The following is an 18251-nucleotide window of genomic DNA, read 5'->3' as shown; positions in this document are numbered from 1 at the left end:
AAGTCCGCGACGGTCGGCTCTATAAATATATCACATGATCGACCCAGTCCGATAAACACCATTAAACTGTAAAAAAAAAAGCCATTTTTGTCACCTTACATCACAAAAAGTACAACACCAAGTGATCCAAAAGGCCTATGTCCCACAAAATGGTACCAGTAAAACTGTCACCTCATCCTGCAAAAAATGAGCCCCTACATAGGAAAATCTCACAAAAAATAAAAAAACTATAGCTCTCAGAACATGGACACAGTAAAACATAATTTTTTTTGTTTCAAAAATGCTATTATTGTGTAAAACTTAAATAAATAAGAAAGTATACATATTAGGTATCGCCACATCTATAACGATCTGCTTTATAGAAATGTCACTTGACTGAACCCCTCAGGTGAACGCTGTAAAAATAAATAAATACTGTGCTAAAACAACCAATTTATTTGGTCACATTGCCCCATAAAGTGTTATAATGAATGATCAAAAAATCATATGTACCAAAAAATAATACCAATAAAACTGGCACCTTATCCACTAGTTTCCAAAATAGGGTCACTTCTTGGGAGTTTCTACTGTAAGGGTGCATCAGGGGGCTTCAAATTGGACATGGCATCTAAAAACCATGTGGCGCTCCTTTCCTTCTGCGCCCTGCCGTGTGCCCGTACAGCGGTTTATGACCACATGTGGGGTGTTTCTGTAAACCGCAGAATCTGGATAATAAATATTGAGTTTTGTTTGGCTGTTAACCATCGATGTGTTAAAGAATTGGATTAAAATGGAAAATCTGCTAAAGTGAAATTTAAAAATTTGATCTCCATTTTCCTTTAATTCTTGTGGAACGCCTAAAGGGTTAACAAAGTTTGCAAAATCGGTTTTAAGTAACTTGAGGGGTGTAGTTTATAGAATGGGGTCATTTATGGGGGTATCCACTGTGTGGCACCTGAGGGGTTAATTGCCGCTGATCGCAGCGCCCTGTCAGAGGCAGGATGCCGGCAATGTGTCTCTGCCGATGCCTGCATTTGTAATGTATTAAACGTTAGTTATCATTGGTGGCACAGTGCGCCCCCCCCCCCCCCCCCCCCCCCCATTATTAAAATCATTGGTGGCAGTGTCCAGAGTCCCCTCACCTCCTCTCATTGGTGGCAGTGTCCACAGAGTCCCCTCACCTCCTCTCATTGATGGCAGTGTCCACAGAGTCCCCTCACCTTCTCTCATTGGTGGCAGTGGCAGCCTCTGATCGGAGCCTCAGCAGTGTAATCCTGGGGCTTTGATCGGTTACCATGGCAGCCAGGATGCTACTGAAGCCCTGGCTGCCATAGTCAGCTCCCTGCTGCTGTGTGTACTATGCACAGGGCAGCAGGGAGAGTGTGAGGTCCTATTCACCCTGATAGAGCTCTATTAGGGTGAATAGACAAGGGATGAAAAGATCCCAGGTTCTAGTCCCTAAGGGGGAAAATGGTTATTAAATAAAAAGTAAAAAAAAATAAATCAAAAATCACTCCCCTTTCCCAATTTTATATATAAACAATAAATAAAATATTACATATCGCTATGTCCGAAAAGTCCAAACTATTAAAATATCAAAAAATATTTTCTATGTGGTGAACGCCGTAAAAGATAAAAAAAAAAATGCGCAAGTTGCTTTTTTTTTTTTTTTTTGTCACCTTGTCCCGCCAAAAAATAGGATAGGACTGTTTGATTATGGGCCGGACATTCCATAAAATGCAGAATGCACACTGCTTTTTTGGGCACTTTTTTTATTTATTTTTTCACATGGTATCGAGTATGGCAATACTTTTTTTATAGTATCGATATCTAAGATCTCTCCGTCAAGACATTATTTTTAGTGGCCATTACTTCTGTGCGCAGAGTAGGTGAGATTCAGGCTCTAAATATAGTTGAACCTTTCTTCACAGTTTTTCCGGACAGAATAGCGTCCAGACTGGATGAAACTTTCTTACCCAAGGTTGTATCCAATTTTCACAGGCAGTAAGAGGTTATCGTTCCCTCGTTTTTGTACGGATCCGAAATCGGAAGGAGAAATCAGATTTCATAGATCAGAACGGCCCTTCTCCAATTTATCTAGAAGCTGCTACTAAATCACACTACTTGTTTGTGCAGTTTCAAGGGGCAAATAAAGGTCATAAAGCTACAAAAAGCTCCCTGTCCAGGTGGATAACCATTGCAATCTCCGAAGCCTACAAATTGTCAGCAGTGGTTCCACCAAACCACTGTACGAGGTCAGTGTCCGCATCTCGGGCTGTAGAGCAGATCTGCAAAGCGGCGACGTGGACAAGTCCACGGACATTTATCAAACATTACTAATGCCAATCAAGAGCTGGCCTTTGGTAGGAAAGTTTTGCAGGCCATAGTCCCTCCCTAAAATGTTATAATCTGGTATATCTCATGGTAATGCTGTCATGGGGGCTGAAAGGGAAAAACCATATTACTTACCGGTAATTTCCTTCTCGTGAATCTTCCATGACAGCATTGGTGGGTCATCTCTCATGGTAATGACGTCATGGAGGATTCATGAAAAGGAAATTACCGGTAAGTAATATGATGCCGGATCTGATCTCCCCCGTTAGGTAAGTGGGGAATAGCGGTTCTGTTGGCGGCTTATCTGAGCATACAGACTTGCTTCTATGTTGATGGGCGAGTCGTGTGTGGCGGGCATGCCTTTTTTTTTTTTTTTGAAAATTGACCGGTAGTGAGGCGGTTGTTGCTGGTGTTTTTACGACTTGCGTGTTGTTTCTTTTGGGCTGTCGGCCTTCACGTTGCTGGCGAGTGCTCGGCTGGACGGAGGAGGCCGCGCTGTTTGTTGTGCTTTGTATTGAGAGTGACACTGCAGCTCCCGGAGTCATCTGAGGACACGAGCCTTATATGGCGGTAGATTTTCATTCACAGACTCTCCACCTTGTATAGAGTGCTTTACATAACAATGCCAGCTGCTGTGGAGATACTGCCGAGCCGCAGCTCCCACCTCGTGTTTTCTGCCGCTCTCCCCAGCTTCCTTGCTTTGTGTATTGTGCATGGGGCCCACTTCTGCCCAGTGTATTCAGTCTCCAGTGTACATCTACATATAATGCTCAATATCTCTTTACTCACATGTTGGTGGTTTCCTGTTAGCAGAATTGTGGGAACTGGGATGACAGTAAGAGCTCGCACGTGCCAAACCCAACCGTGTCCTATATTCCACTGGATTTACCCTAAGCTGGCTGTAAGGGCGGCTGCATACGGTGCAGGTTCTGTGCAGAAAACTCGCACCAAAACCACCATCATGGGGTTGATTTATTTATTTTTTTTGTGTGGTTTTTGTTGAGGATTTTCTTTTTAACACCATTGAAATCAATGGGGAAAACCGCTCTACAGAAGGTGCGGAATCGCAAAAACAGTTCGTAGGCTGCAGATTTTAAAATCCGCCCAACAGGTCAGTTTCCGCACGAAAGAAAAAAGCAACATGTAGGTTAGATTTGTCAGATCTCATTCACTTTGCTGGTGCTGTATTATAATACTGCAGGTTTTCACCACCAGATCTGTACCAATAACCACGTGTTACTTGAAGTTTTCCTTTCCATTGGAAAGGGTGAAATCCACGCACAAAATTGCATGCGGTGGATTTAAAAATCCGCCCGGCAGATCAATTTCCACACGGAAAAATCCCAGTGTACAAGAGATTTGTCTAATCCCCCTACCCTTTGCTGGGACTGTATTATGCAGGAAAAAACACAGGCAATCCGTATTGTGTGCAGGTACCTTAAAGGGGTTATCCAAGACCTATAATGCCCGGGACCCTCACACAAATGGCTCGCTCCCCGCCAACTGCTTTGCTTCTTGGGGGGGGGGGGGGGGGTGGCGATAATAGGTCTTGGATAAGCCCTTTGATACTACTTTTCTGACAGTGATCTCCACTCTACAATTCTATTAAAGTGGTTGTCTAGAGTTGGAAAACTGTGGCTACTCTTTCTTAAAGGGGTTAACCGGGAAATAATATTGATGACCAACCCACAGGATAGGCCATCAATACCAGATTGATGCGAGCATCCAGCTTCCTACACCCAGGACCCCCGCCGATCTGATAGATTGCCTATCCTAGCTCATCAATATTAATTCCCGGATAACCCCTTTAAACTGTGACAGCATTTTCCATGGTTGTCAGGTATCGCTGCCCAATGCCATGGAAGTTCACGGTCCTGAGCTGCCATACCACACACAATCTGTAGACAGGTGTGGCGCTGTCTTAGGAGGAAAGCAGGCATGTTTTTCTAATCCTGGACAACCCTTTTAAGTTGCTTGCTTAGGCTAGCTTCACACTAGCATTGGAGATCCGTCGGGGAGCAGCCCGCCGGATCTCATTGCATTGCAGGAAGCTTGTAAGTCTCCGTCCTGCCCCATTTAACTATAATTGGGACCGGTGGAGATCCTGCTGCATTCCGGTAAATATGGAGAGAATTGGCCAGGAAAACCCGCTGCGGATAGAGACGTGCAGCCTTTAGGCAATGCCGGTACACCCTGCCCGATCTCTAATGCTAGACTGTCCTAGAGACCCTCTTCATAGAAATTCATTAGCACACAGCTGCTCAGTACAGTAGTGTGGATGTACCTCTTACATAGTTAAAGGGGTTGTCCAGGTTTTTGATATTGATGGCCTAGAGATACAGCATCAATATTGGGTTGGGGGCTGTGTTCCTCACCTCCGCCCATCAGCTGTTGTAGCTCTGGTGCCTGAACTCCACAGCTCCATCCGTTGTGCAGTGGGCAGAGATGGTTACTGCAGTGCTGCTCCTGTTCAATTCAGTGCACAATGGATGAAGCTGTGGAGTTCTGGAGATGCTAATGGCTGATCAGCAGGGCATTGAACCCCTGCCAGCCTGATATTGATGGCCTAGCCTGAGGATAGGTCATCAGTATCCGAATCTTGCACAACCAATTTAAAGGGGTCGTCTCACTACTGCAAATGGCATTTATCATGTAGAGAAAGTTGATACAAGCCCCTTACTAATGTTTTCTGATTCTCCATATTGCCTCCTTTGCTGGCTGGGTTCATTTTCCCATCACATTTTACTTTGCTCATTTCCATGGTTATGACCACCCTGCAATCCATCAGTGGTGGCCGTGCTTGCACACTATAGGAAAAGCGCCAGCCTCTCTGGTGGCCGGGACTGTGGGAGCGCACATAGGCTGGTGCTTTTTTCAATAGTGTGCAAGCACGACCACCACTGATGGATTGCAGGGTGGTCGTATGGATATAAGCAGTGTATAATGTAATGGAAAAATGAATGCAGCCAGCAAAGAAAGCAATATGGAGAATCGCAATAGATTAGTAAGTGGCTCGTATGTAATAACACTACATAATAAATGCTGTCTGCTAAAGAGACACAACCCCTTTAAGTTCCCTCTACACGGGACAAGGATTGGGAGCAAACGTTTGCGCGAATGCTGATTCCCAATAATCGGCAATCGGAAAAGTGTCGCAGATCAATCAAAGAGCGCGCAAGCGCCCGTCCATCAGATGAAAGCATCACGTGTCTGTGGGCAGCACTGGCAGTCTGCTGCCCAGAAACAATGGGGGTCATCTACTATATAGGCCCCCACACGTTATGGCGTAAGACGCACAAACCAGTGTTTGCTATTGTGCCTGAAGTAGTCCATGAGCGGCAGCACCAGGACTGGACTTCTCTTTTTCTTACAGACTCGTTCATCTAGTCAAAAACAGCCTTGACCGGGTAGGAGGCGTATACGGCCACCTGTACGATACAGAAAAACCGCAGTCGGCGAGCACATCCGCCATGACTGTAATACAAGAGCAAATGCCATGAATAGAGATTACTGTTTTCTGCAGTTCGAACCAGAATATATTTTTCAGATCCGCATGGCCGTTCTGCAAATGATAGATGTGTGCACGACAGCATAGAAATGAAGGGGCCGGTGTGCTGTCCACTGAAAATACCGATAGCGTGCAGGAGGCCTAGCGGGGGGCTCAGGCTGTGTGTCCACAGATACGTGCAGTAGTCCCTCACTTACTTTATAAAGGTGCCTTTATGCGGAGTAGATTAGCGGTCAGACATTTCCTGCCATTAGCCGTCATCACCTGGCTGATCAGAGCGCTTCCAATGCCAGACTGGAAATGGTCGGCTCCTTCACCTCCAAACGTTGGCATGGTGGTGCTTCTAGCTTTTAGGTATGTATTATTTTGTTCCATTCTGGGGCACTGAGGCAGTTTTGTTATAACCTGGACAACTACATTAACGTTATTAACCCCTTAGCGCTTTCTGCCATAATAGTATGTCTCTGCAAGAAGGTAGCACTCAGCAACAGACGGTTCCAGGAGCTGGGCCCACGCCATGACTTGTGGGTGCCAGCAGTATTATACAGTGGGCCCCCTGCTCTGACTGCCAGGATCAGAGATGACTAAGATCCCCGAGGTTTGGCCTCAGATGCCGCGGTCAGTTGCGACTGCGGCATCTCAACTGTTAGACAGAAGGAGGAGTAGGCTCCCTCTCCCCCTTGATTTTTACAGATGATCAGATGTATATCCCCAAGTGAATGAGAGCTGAGCAGCACCCTGGCGTGGCCACTAACGATGGATGAGGCCATTTTGCTTCCGGTTCCGTCCACTGGCGCCGAGGGCTGCCATAAACAAGCGATTGCTGGGTGTCGCACTCCCACTGTTCTGGTATTGATGACCTGTCCTCACTATCAAAAAGCTGGAATACCCCTTTAAGGGTACCTGCACACATTGCATATTACGTGTTCATTTTTGTGTGGCAAGTCCTCACATTGCAGGAACAGTTTTTTGCATGTAAATTGACCTGTGGTGCATATTTTTCTACATTTTTTAGCATGTTAATTTTTTTTTTTTGTCTGGACTTTCAGTGCACATTTCATCCTTTTGTAATCCCAATGGTGAAATCGGGGGCAAGTGGGTGATGAAACCCGCAGGTAGCTAATGCAGGAAATCCCGTTGTGGAAACTTGTACACCTCTATACACATTAGATGATCTGTCAGACAAGCCAGTGGTCCTCTCACGTGGTTTGTCCCCTTAGGTAGCCGCGTGTGAACAGGATCTCTTTATATAGTTCTCACAGTGTTAATTCTAATATGAGATCAGAGAAGAGAATGACATCAATGGGGTCCCCAATCTCAAACCTATGACGTGAGTGTCTGGGGGGAGTCCTCCGACCCATGGAGAATATATACAGGTATCTGCATGTTGTGGCTCTCTCCATTCAACTCTATGGGAACTATGGAAAGAGGGCAACAAAAAAGTGTTCTTTAATGGGACAAGTGAAAGGAAGAGCAGAAACCCCCTGCCCCCCCACAGTCGCGGCTTTGTGTGGTGACTACAGTTTTACTGTAGTGTCCGGCAGCAGGTGCGTGGTCCTGCCGGGGTTATGTGACACATGGAGGCGCCGCCATCTTACAGGGAAGAGCTGTGGATGTATTAAAGCCTGCAGAGTCTGTATCAGCCGCGACTGGAGTAGTTCTGGCACATTCTGCCATCGGTGCGGGGTCCAACAGGGGCAACTCTACCTAAGGTTGGCCATAGATATGAGGACTTACCGGTGGTGGTAAATTGTCGCCAACCTAACCACAATGAGCGTCGACTAAGGGTACTTAAACGCCTGCGTTGTGCAGATCAGGAAATCCGTGTGCAAACGGATAGCATTTGTAGACGGATCAGATGTGGATCCGTCTAACAAATGCATTGAAACACCGGATTCGTCTCTCCGGTATTTGTTAATTTTTTAAAAAATTTTATTTTATTTTTAAAGGTCTGCGCATGCGTTTTGCCTGAACACTTGGTGCCGGATCCAGCATTAATGCATTTTAGTGGAAAATAATGCCGGATCTGGCATTCCGGCAAGTGTTCTGGAATTTCGGACGGAGAAAATACCATAAGAGTGGTGAACGGAAGACATCCGGATGCATAGTGAACGGATCGCTCTCCATTCAGAATGCATTAGGATAAAGCGGATCAGTTTTTCCCCCCGGTATTGAGCCCCTAGGACGGAACTCAATGCCAGAAAACTTTACCGCTGGTGTGAAAGTACCCTAAGGCTACTTTCACACTGGCGTTTTGGCTTTCAGTTTGTGAGATCCGTTCAGGGCTCTCGCAAGCGGTCCAAAACGGATCAGTTTGCATTCTGAATGGATAAGGATCCGCTCAGAATGCATCAGTTTGCCTCCGTTCCGTCTCCATTCCGCTGCTTGCAGCGTTTTGGTGTCCGTCTGACGAAACTGAGCCAAACTGATCCGTCCTGACACACAATGTAAGTCAATGGGAACGGATCTGTTTTCTCTGGCACAATAGAAAACGGATCCGTCCTCCATTGACTTTTAATGGTGTTCAAGACTTGCCTGTTAAATATAATACAATCCACATCAATTGTTGCGGATTTACATGCAGATTTGTTGTGGTTTTTCCGCGTGTGTATTTTACTGTCCCCATTGAAGTGAATGGAGAAAATCCGGACGGGAAAACTAAAATAAATTGGCACCGTAGGTAAAAATCTGCATCGTGCGCATGAGAATTTCAAATTCTCATAGAATACAATGTACATGACCTACGGTGCAGAGTTTCTGCGCAGAAAATCCGCACGCAATCTCTGACCGTGCGCATTTAGCCTTGGGGCCAATTCACACGACCGTATTTTTCTGTCCACATCTGTTGCACAATTTTGCGCATCCGATGAACACCAATTAATTTCAGTGGGGCCACAAAAGATGCTGACGGCACGACGTGTGCTCTGCGCACCTGCACCTCCATTCTGCAGCCCTGAAAAAGAGAGAACCTGTCCTATTCTTGTCCGTTTTTGCTGACAAGAATGGGCATTTCTGTCATAGCGAAGGACATTCCGATCTGCAAAATGCTCACAGCCGGTAACAATGTTTGGCTGATCCTCTAAAATGTATACAGTTGTGTGAATGGATCCCAACCCTGATATTTCCTGGAGTTTACCCGGAGGACCTGTATGTGCGAATGCAAACATCCGCAATATCTGCCCAGACTTCACCCAGACCTTTTCCTCCTGAGTTTAGGTGTGAAAGCCGCTTGTACTTCATGACTGTATTATAAATGCCCGTCACCCGGCCTGCTGACTGCACTTGGGAGCGTTGTCAGGGTGCACCCACACACGGCTCTGCCTCAGGAGCCTCCGGGGAAGAGCGGATTTATATAGAGATTCCCAGGTAACTTGTTTGTGCCAGCCAATTATTGCAAACACTTTGCAGGGCTGTTTGTGGATGGCATTGGTGTGAAAACCCCCTGTAGGCCTCATTACTGTGCCACAGGAGGGTCTCTGAAAATCTGCGGAAAATAGTTCTTTCATCCTTTTTGGGATGGACTGAAATTCCTGCATTTTTTTGACTTGAGCAGGGAAAAAAAATGCCGTCCCCGTGAAGGTACGCTACACTGGAGTCCTGTTGTCTGCCGTGGATCCTCCTGCTGTAGTTCCCGTCCTTCAGGTTGCGCGGATGCATTGATGGCCTGGAAGTGCCGGGATGGCGGGCGGAAGATCCTCTGCTTAGGAAGAGAACACTGAACTGTGGTTCTGGGGAAAATTTGAGGCAGTGTCGATGGGATTTTGCATGGTTTTAAGATGTTCATTATAGTATATCGTTAGTAGGCATAGCTGGCATGGCCCCCACAGTCCTAATTACGGAGCCTTCACACGTTAGACTTCCTCCATGTTAGCCTGTGGGGATGACCCTGCTGCATACAGTTTTGTGGATTCCTGTAGCTGAAGGTCTCATTATTTCAGTGGAGAAGCAAACTGCACAGCATAAGGGCTCATACACACGACCATATGTTCAGTCCGCATCCAATCCACATGTTTTGCCGATCGGATGTGGACCCATTCATTTCAATGGGGAGGCGTAAGATGTGGACAGCACCCATATGTCCATTCCGCAAAAATATAGAACGTGTCCTATATTCGTCCGTTGCGCGGACAAGCATAGGACATTTCTTCAGTAGTTTGAAAAAAAAATGGTGGCATGCGCACGGCTAGAGCAGACCCGTGATTTGTAAACCGCAAAACGGAAACGGTCGTGTGCATGAGCCCTTATTCACACACACGGTCCGCAGCCTAATCCGCAACATGTGCATGCCTCCCTAACAGAGGTTCTGCCGCACCTGTCCGCTGCTTCCCGAGTCCGACACAACCCCACTCACTTCAATGGAGAAATGATATGGCTGTGACGAACGCTGTGCAGGAGGAAAAGCTGTGGGGGTCCGACTCCGGATATTGGGCCTCTGCTAGCAATGTGTGTCTGTCAGTGAGGGAAATGTACACAGCAGTGTGGAATTAAAGCGACCGAGAGAAAAAAAACGCATAAATTGGGGAATGAACTATCTTTTAGCTGCAGGTCCGTAAGTTCTTAGGTTCTTCTCCTGTCATCCAAGATGGCCGCAGTGCTCCTCAGACTGTCTGCATATTGTGGTTTAGTGTAGTACAAGAGCAGCAGGACTAACAAGTGCACAGTGTAGAAACGATGCAGCAGAGCTGGATGACAGAAGAGGAGCACGAGAATTGACCGCAGCTAAAAGGAGGGCATCGGGTCAGTGCGCCGTTCGGGCCCCTCTTGATTGTCCAGTGTTTTACATTCATGGCCTGTCCTCGGGGGCAGCTGATCCGGGGTAGCTCCGGCTTGACACAGGCTGCATTGAGCAGTTGAAACGTTGCAATTGGTGAATAAAGGATCCACTTTCCTCACATCATGTGGAGGGCAGATTGTATCTGACTTTACAATAAGGACTTACTGACCAAGCGCTTTTCTTCCTTCCTGCCATTTTGGGGTACACATAACTTACTGATTAACTTCTATTCACTCTCTTTCTGGGCGGGAGATGGGAAAACGGCAGTACTGCCGCTGGGTTCTCACGTTATAAATTTTGCAGTGTTCATTTTTCGACATAAATAACATAACTTTATTCTGAGTCCGTGCAATTACAGTAATACCAAATACATGTAGTAGTTTTTACGTTTTACTACTTTTGTACTACAAAAACCTTCTTTTTAAAAAATTGTTTGCATCACCGCATTCCAAGGCACACAACTTTTTAAAATTTTTCTTTCTGCGGAACTGTGTGGGACCATTTGTAGTCTTTATTGGTATTATCTTGGAATACTTATAGGTTTTTTACCATCACATACAATGGGGGCATAATGCCAGGATATCCCTCCATTGTATGATGGGTGTGTGTCCCACCTCTGGGGCCCGCACCTCCAACAAGAACGGAGCGGGGAAATGAATGGAGGGCGCATGCGCAGCCGCCCTCCATTTCAATGGGGCCTCTGAAAATAGCCGACTCTGCTATTTCCATCTGCCCCATAGAAATGAACGGGAGCAGGAGCTGCGAGTGCGCGGTGCGATCCCATTCATTTGTATGGGAGCAGCACTTGGTATAGAACGGACCCCAGGAAATTTGGGATCCTCCAGCCACAGCGCTCCCCGCTCCGTTCTCCTTGTAGGTGCGTGTCCCATTGTATGTGACGGGAATACCCATTTTAAGACTTTTTGATGACCGAAGAGGAGGCTGCAGTGCTCGCTTGAGCTTGGAGTTGGACTCCACCTGTCACTAGTCGTAAGTGATCAGTATTTAAGTCCTGGAATACCCCTTGTATGGCCACTGTTAGCACACTGGTGGTAGACTGCATACAGATGGACACGTAGCCTCAGATTATCCATTATTGCGGCCACGTTTGCATTCTTTACTGAAAACCGGGATCCTGGCTCGCCGTGTGGCCCAGCTGATACGTGCGCCTGTAATCTATGTAGATAGAGCTCGCAGCTTGTAAGGTGGGACGTCAGTGTTTCTCCTCGATAAGAACTTCTTGCTGATGGGTAAAGGGCCATAAATACATCCGCTGTCATGTTTGTCGGCTGCAAGAGCTAGAGCTGCAGAATAGGGCCGGCCGCTTGTTTGGAAGGATAGATCAGCAGAATTTAGGATTTTTATTTCACTTTCCTAGCACGTGCAGCAAACTGAAAGCAATGTACAAATGATATCCACATAAACGGCTTTTCAATATACTGGTGCACAACAATCTGCCGATCTATAGCTTTATGAACTAGCTGCAGCACTTACAGGTCTCCCCATATGACATCGGCTAATAGGTCCGGATTTCCTGTTCTTTACAGGTAATGTTTCTGTAGCAAAGATCATTATCACCACAGGCAGAATTGCAATGACAATTACCACCTCTGTATAGATAACACAGGATCTACCGTTCACAATAGGTCATGTCACGGCTTATCAGCTCCCTCCTGACCTCAGTCACAGAGCATGCCCAGTAAACTCTCCCACACAAGTCAATGGGGTCAGCTCCTGTCTACACGTGGCCTTTCCTGGCTGCTCTCCAAATTGCAGGGTTATAGTATATACATTTTCTTTTAAATATGACATGGAAATATTTTTTTAAAACTTTTTTTATGATTTAAAGCGGTATTTCCATCTCAGACATTCGGGGTATATCGCTAGGATATGCAGGTCCCACCTCCGAGATCCCGCACTTATACGTAGAACGGAGCCTGCAAAGTTCCAGAAGGTAGGCGCCGGCGCCCTCCATTCATTGCTATGGGAGTGCCGAAAAATGACTGAGAGCTGTCAATCACTGATAGGACCTCCTCATAGAGGGAAGACTGTCAATTACTGATAGGACCTCCTCATAGAGGGAAGGCTGTCAATCACTGATAGGACCGCCTCATAGAGGGAAGGCTGTCAGTCACTGATAGGACCTCCTCCTCATAGAGGGAAGGCTGTCAATCACTGATAGGACCGCCTCATAGAGGGAAGGCTGTCAGTCACTGATAGGACCTCCTCCTCATAGAGGGAAGGCTGTCAGTCACTGATAGGACCGCCTCCTCATAGAGGGAAGGCTGTCAGTCACTGATAGGACCGCCTCCTCATAGAGGGAAGGCTGTCAGTCAATGATAGGACCTCCTCCTCATAGAGGGAAGGCTGTCAATTACTGATAGGACCTCCTCCTCATAGAGGGAAGGCTGTCAATCACTGATGGCACCTCCTCCTCATAGAGGGAAGGCTGTCAGTCACTGATAGGACCTCCTCCTCATAGAGGGAAGGCTGTCAGTCACTGATAGGACCTCCTCCTCATAGAGGGAAGGCTGTCAATCACTGATGGCACCTCCTCCTCATAGAGGGAAGGCTGTCAGTCACTGATGGGACCGCCTCCTCATAGAGGGAAGGCTGTCAGTCACTGATGGGACCGCCTCCTCATAGAGGGAAGGCTGTCAGTCACTGATGGCACCTCCTCCTCATAGAGGGAAGGCTGTCAGTCACTGATGGGACCGCCTCCTCATAGAGGGAAGGCTGTCAGTCACTGATAGGACCGCCTCCTGGACTTCAAAGACCAGAATAAGCAGGATTTAATTGAATAAATTACAAGTGTATAATGAATCTTTTCATTTAAAGATATGTATTGAGCTGCTCAGCCCCGCCTGCTCTATAACCTGCAGCTCAAGCACCATGTTCAACATGACAGGTTCCCTCTAACTGCGCATGGGCCAGAGGCAACAAGACTCTTTAAACATGCATTACATTGAGTTTTTGGGAGTTGCTGGTCAGTGGGGATGTCGGACCCCACCAATCTGATATTAACCCTGAGGATACTGGAGGTTTTTATCATTTTCATTTTTCTTCCCTATTCTCCTTTGAGTCATAACTTTATTTTTCTGTTCACATAGCTGTATGAGGGTTTTTTTTTTTTTTTTTTTATCGGGACAAGTTGTACTTTCTAATGCCACCATTTAGTATGGCATACAATCTACTGGGAAGCGGGGAAAAATTCCAAATGGGGTGTAATTGGGGGAAAAAAACTCAATTTCTCCAGCGTTTTACGACTTTTGTTCCCACTGCGCTCCGTTTACGGCAAAACTGACCTGTGCCCTTCATTCTCTGGGTCAGTACAATTAAAACAATGCCACATATGTGTAGGTTTTTTATGTCTAAATAGTGTAAAAATAAATTCAAACTTTGATCAATCTCGCTTGATCACGACAGCTAAAGGCTTTAATTACCGCAATCTGCATTGTTGCGGTAATTAGCCGAGGGTCTCTGCTGTTTGAAACAGCGGAGACCCGCCGGCCATGACGCCCACTGCAAGGGCGAGCGGGTGCCATGTTAGCCCATCGCTCCAGCGCCATACATGTACAGCGCTGGTATCGAAGGGGTTAATGACTTTCCCTGAAGATTGGCCATCAGTATTTAAGTATAGAACTATCCCTTTAACCCCTTAACGCCCAGTGCTGTACATGTATGGCGCTGGCGGGGTCTTTAAAGATGGCGCCTGCTCATACTACTTATAGCAGACACCGGCGGCTTATGTCCGCGATTGGCATTACTGCCACGGCATCTGAGCGCGCTGAAAACGCGCACTTTTGGTTATGCTCCGGCTCCCCTGTGTGGCGATCGGAGGAGCTGGAGCGTGTGTGCAGCAGCCCCTGTCTGTGAATGACAGGAGGCTTCTGCACAGTATTTACTATGGAGCCCTTACCTGTAATAGGGCTCCATAGGAAAGTAGTGAAATCATCATAGATTCCAATGCAAGTGCATTGGAGTCTGAGAATAGCAATCAGATGATTGATTGTTATAGTTCCCTATTAGAACGATGAAGCGTAAAAAAAAAAAAAATTCAAATCACCACCCTTTACCCAAAATAAAAATAAAGGAACTAAAAAAAATACACCATGGGTGTCGCGATGTGCGAAAACGCCCATAGTATAAGAATATATTCTCCATACGGCAAACAGCAAAAAAAAGCGTCCAAAAAGTCATACACACCCCATAATGGTATCAATGAAAAGTTCAGATTGCCCCGCAATAAATGAGCGAGCCCCCATACAGCTCTGTACACGTAATTACAAAACGCAAGAAAAACTATGCATATAAGGTATCGCCAGATTCGTACTGACCTGTAGAATAAAAGTATCCTGTCAGTTTTATCGCACATTGAACGTCGTAAATAAATAAAAAATAAAAAAAGTAAAACTGTGGTGGAATTGCGGTCCCCCTCCCATCCCCAATTTCACCCCATTATATACAATATTAAATGGTGGTGTTAGAAAGTAAAATTTGTCCTGCAAAAAACAAGCCCTCATATGGCTATGTGAACAGAAAAAATATATATATATAAATTATGGCTCTGGGAAGGCAGGGAGCGCAAAACGAAAACGCGAAAAAAACCTCCGGGCCTGAAAGTGTTAGTGACTTCTGAGCTGCTCTGCTTACTCAATACCTCTGAGTATCTTGAGGCTGCTGTCTTCTAACTCAGTCCACGGGGGACCTGCTGGATCTCCGCAGTCTTGCGTAGGTTCTGTGATGTCCCTCACATGGAGATAACAACACATTTCAGACAAGTAGGCCTGTTATGTGGCTTGTTTAGGAGAGCTATTGCACAGGGATCAGCAACCTCCAGCTGTGGTGGAACTACAACTCTCAGCATGTGCATTGGATTGGCTATTCTGGGAACGCCCACTGAAGCGACTAGGTTGTGCTAAGAGTTGTTCATTCACAGAAGCTGGAGGTCTGGAGTAGTAGTAAATGGATGGATCTGACTACACAGTCTGTTGTTGTCTGTTACCATGGAGACAGACTTACCCCTGGTTTTTCAGTTGCCCGTCTCTGCTTTTCAAGCATGTGCAGTGCCTATTATCTAATCTCCGCTTTCTGCTTGCATTCAGTGAATGTGATCAGTGTTCTACAGGGTGCGGGGTTTGAGGGAGAGCGGGCACAGGGCATAGAACAGTCATGGTGGCGATGAGATGGGGTCAGGTCTCAAGATGTCATGTCTGTGGGTGAATTGCTAGTCATAGGCTTAGATAGGGACTGACCAGAAAGGTGCTGCAGTGCAGGCACGGTACGGGATATTTGCGATGAGTAGAAGAAAAGCCGCCCCACCGTGACTGCCCGCAGCAGTTAGATGGTGCACGGGCTCGTTCAGACATTTTCCCTGTCTGGGTCATGTATTTTTACGTTGCAGACAACCATGGAGGGTCCGCTGAGCGACTGGTGCCCGCTGTATTGTTTCCCATGATGATTCTTCTAACCTCTACTGGTTTTCCACACGTCATCCCAGCTGGTCTTCCTAGATTCTGATTTTTGCTTTACTTTAATTTGGTGATTAGACTGGAGTCGCTTTCCATGGCTTGTAGGATGTATTGTAAGGCGGGAGTCAGATGGGAGTCATTGATCAGCCTCCGAAGTAGACAATCACATTCTGTGTGGCCTTAATAGAGACTTAATCCCTTCAATCCCCTGAATGACCGGGCTGTCGTCTCCATCTATTAGTGTGACCTCTGTGCCACCTCTGCCCCTAGGTACGGGGCTGTCGTCTCCATCTATTAGTGTGACCTCTGTGCCACCTCTGCCACTAGGTACCGGGCTGTGATCTCTGTGCCACCTCTGCCACTAGGTACGGGGCTGTCGTTTACATCTATTAGTGTGACCTCTGTGCCACCTCTGCCACTAGGTACGGGGCTGTCGTTTACATCTATTAGGCCTCTTTCACACTTGCGTTGTCCGGATCCGGCGTGTACTCCACTTGCCGGAATTACACTCCGGATCCGGAAAAACGCAAGTGTACTGAAAGCATTTGAAGACGGAACCGTCTTCCAAATGCGTTCAGTGTTACTATGGCACCCAGGACGCTATTAAAGTCCTGGTTGCCATAGTAGTAGTGGGGAGCGGGGGAGCGGTATACTTACCGTCCGTGCGGCTCCCCGGGCGCTCCAGAATGACGTCAGAGCGCCCCATGCGCATGGATGACGTGATCCATGTGATCACATGATCCATGAGCTTGGGGCGCCCTGACGTCACTCTGGAGCGCCCGGGGAGCCGCACGGACGGTAAGTACACTGCTCCCCGCTCCCCACTACACTTTACCATGGCTGCCAGGACTTTAGCGTCCCGGCAGCCATGGTAACCACTCTGAAAAAGCTAAATGTCGGATGCGGCAATGCGCCGAAACGACGTTTAGCTTAAGGCCGGATCCGGATCAATGCCTTTCAATGGGCATCAATTCCGGATCCGGCCTTGCGGCAAGTGTTCCGGATTTTTGGCCGGAGCAAAAAGCGCAGCATGCTGCGGTATTTTCTCCGGCCAAAAAACGTTCCGTTCCGGAACTGAAGACATCCTGATGCATCCTGAATGGATTTCTCTCCATTCAGAATGCATTAGGATAATCCTGATCAGGATTCTTCCGGCATAGAGCCCCGACGACGGAACTCTATGCCGGAAGACAATAACGCAGGTGTGAAAGAGCCCTAAGTGTGACCTCTGTGCCACCTCTGCCACTAGGTACGGGGCTGTCGTCTCCATCTATTAGTGTGACCTCTGTGCCACCTCTGCCACTAGGTACGGGGCTGTGATCTCTGTGCCACCTCTGCCACTAGGTACGGGGCTGTCGTTTACATCTATTAGTGTGACCTCTGTGCCACCTCTGCCACTAGGTACCGGGCGATCGTCTCCATCTATTAGTGTGACCTCTGTGCCACCTCTGCCATTAGGTACCGGGCTGTCGTCTCCATCTATTAGTGTAATCTCTGTGCCTCCTCTGCCACTAGGTACGGGGCTGTGATCTCTGTGCCACCTCTGCCACTAGGTACGGGGCTGTCGTTTACATCTATTAGTGTGACCTCTGTGCCACCTCTGCCACTAGGTACGGGGCTGTCGTCTCCATCTATTAGTGTGACCTCTGTGCCACCTCTGCCATTAGGTACCGGGCGATCGTCTCCATCTATTAGTGTGACCTCTGTGCCACCTCTGCCATTAGGTACCGGGCTGTCGTCTCCATCTATTAGTGTGACCTCTGTGCCACCTCTGCCACTAGGTACGGGGCTGTCGTCTCCATCTATTAGTGTGACCTCTGTGCCACCTCTGCCACTAGGTACCGGGCTGTCGTCTCAATCTATTAGTGTAATCTCTGTGCCTCCTCTGCCACTAGGTACGGGGCTGTGACCTCTGTGCCACCTCTGCCACTAGGTACGGGGCTGTCGTTTACATCTATTAGTGTGACCTCTGTGCCACCTCTGCCATTAGGTACCGGGCTGTCGTCTCAATCTATTAGTGTGACCTCTGTGCCACCTCTGCCACTAGGTACGGAGATGAGTGTGGCAAAATCATCACCATTTTCACAGCTATTTTTGAGGATGTAATAACAGTTCAAGAGCATCTTTTCATCTGTTATTCCTCCTAGAAATCTGAAGTCTTTATCAAATCTGTTAGTGCTGATGG

General features: G+C 47.2%; 1 protein-coding gene across 2 annotated transcripts in view; it reads left to right on the top strand.

Moving 5' to 3' along the window:
- The window catches only part of AGO2 (argonaute RISC catalytic component 2), a 98819-nt gene that overhangs the window by 13877 nt on the left and 66691 nt on the right, over window positions 1-18251 (top strand). The gene's annotated exons all lie outside the window — the stretch shown is intronic.

The sequence above is a fragment of the Bufo bufo genome, chromosome 5 (genome assembly GCF_905171765.1).
Source record: "Bufo bufo chromosome 5, aBufBuf1.1, whole genome shotgun sequence".
In the NCBI taxonomy this organism is placed as follows: Eukaryota; Metazoa; Chordata; class Amphibia; order Anura; family Bufonidae; genus Bufo; species Bufo bufo.
This window is presented reverse-complemented; position numbering and strand designations above follow the sequence as displayed.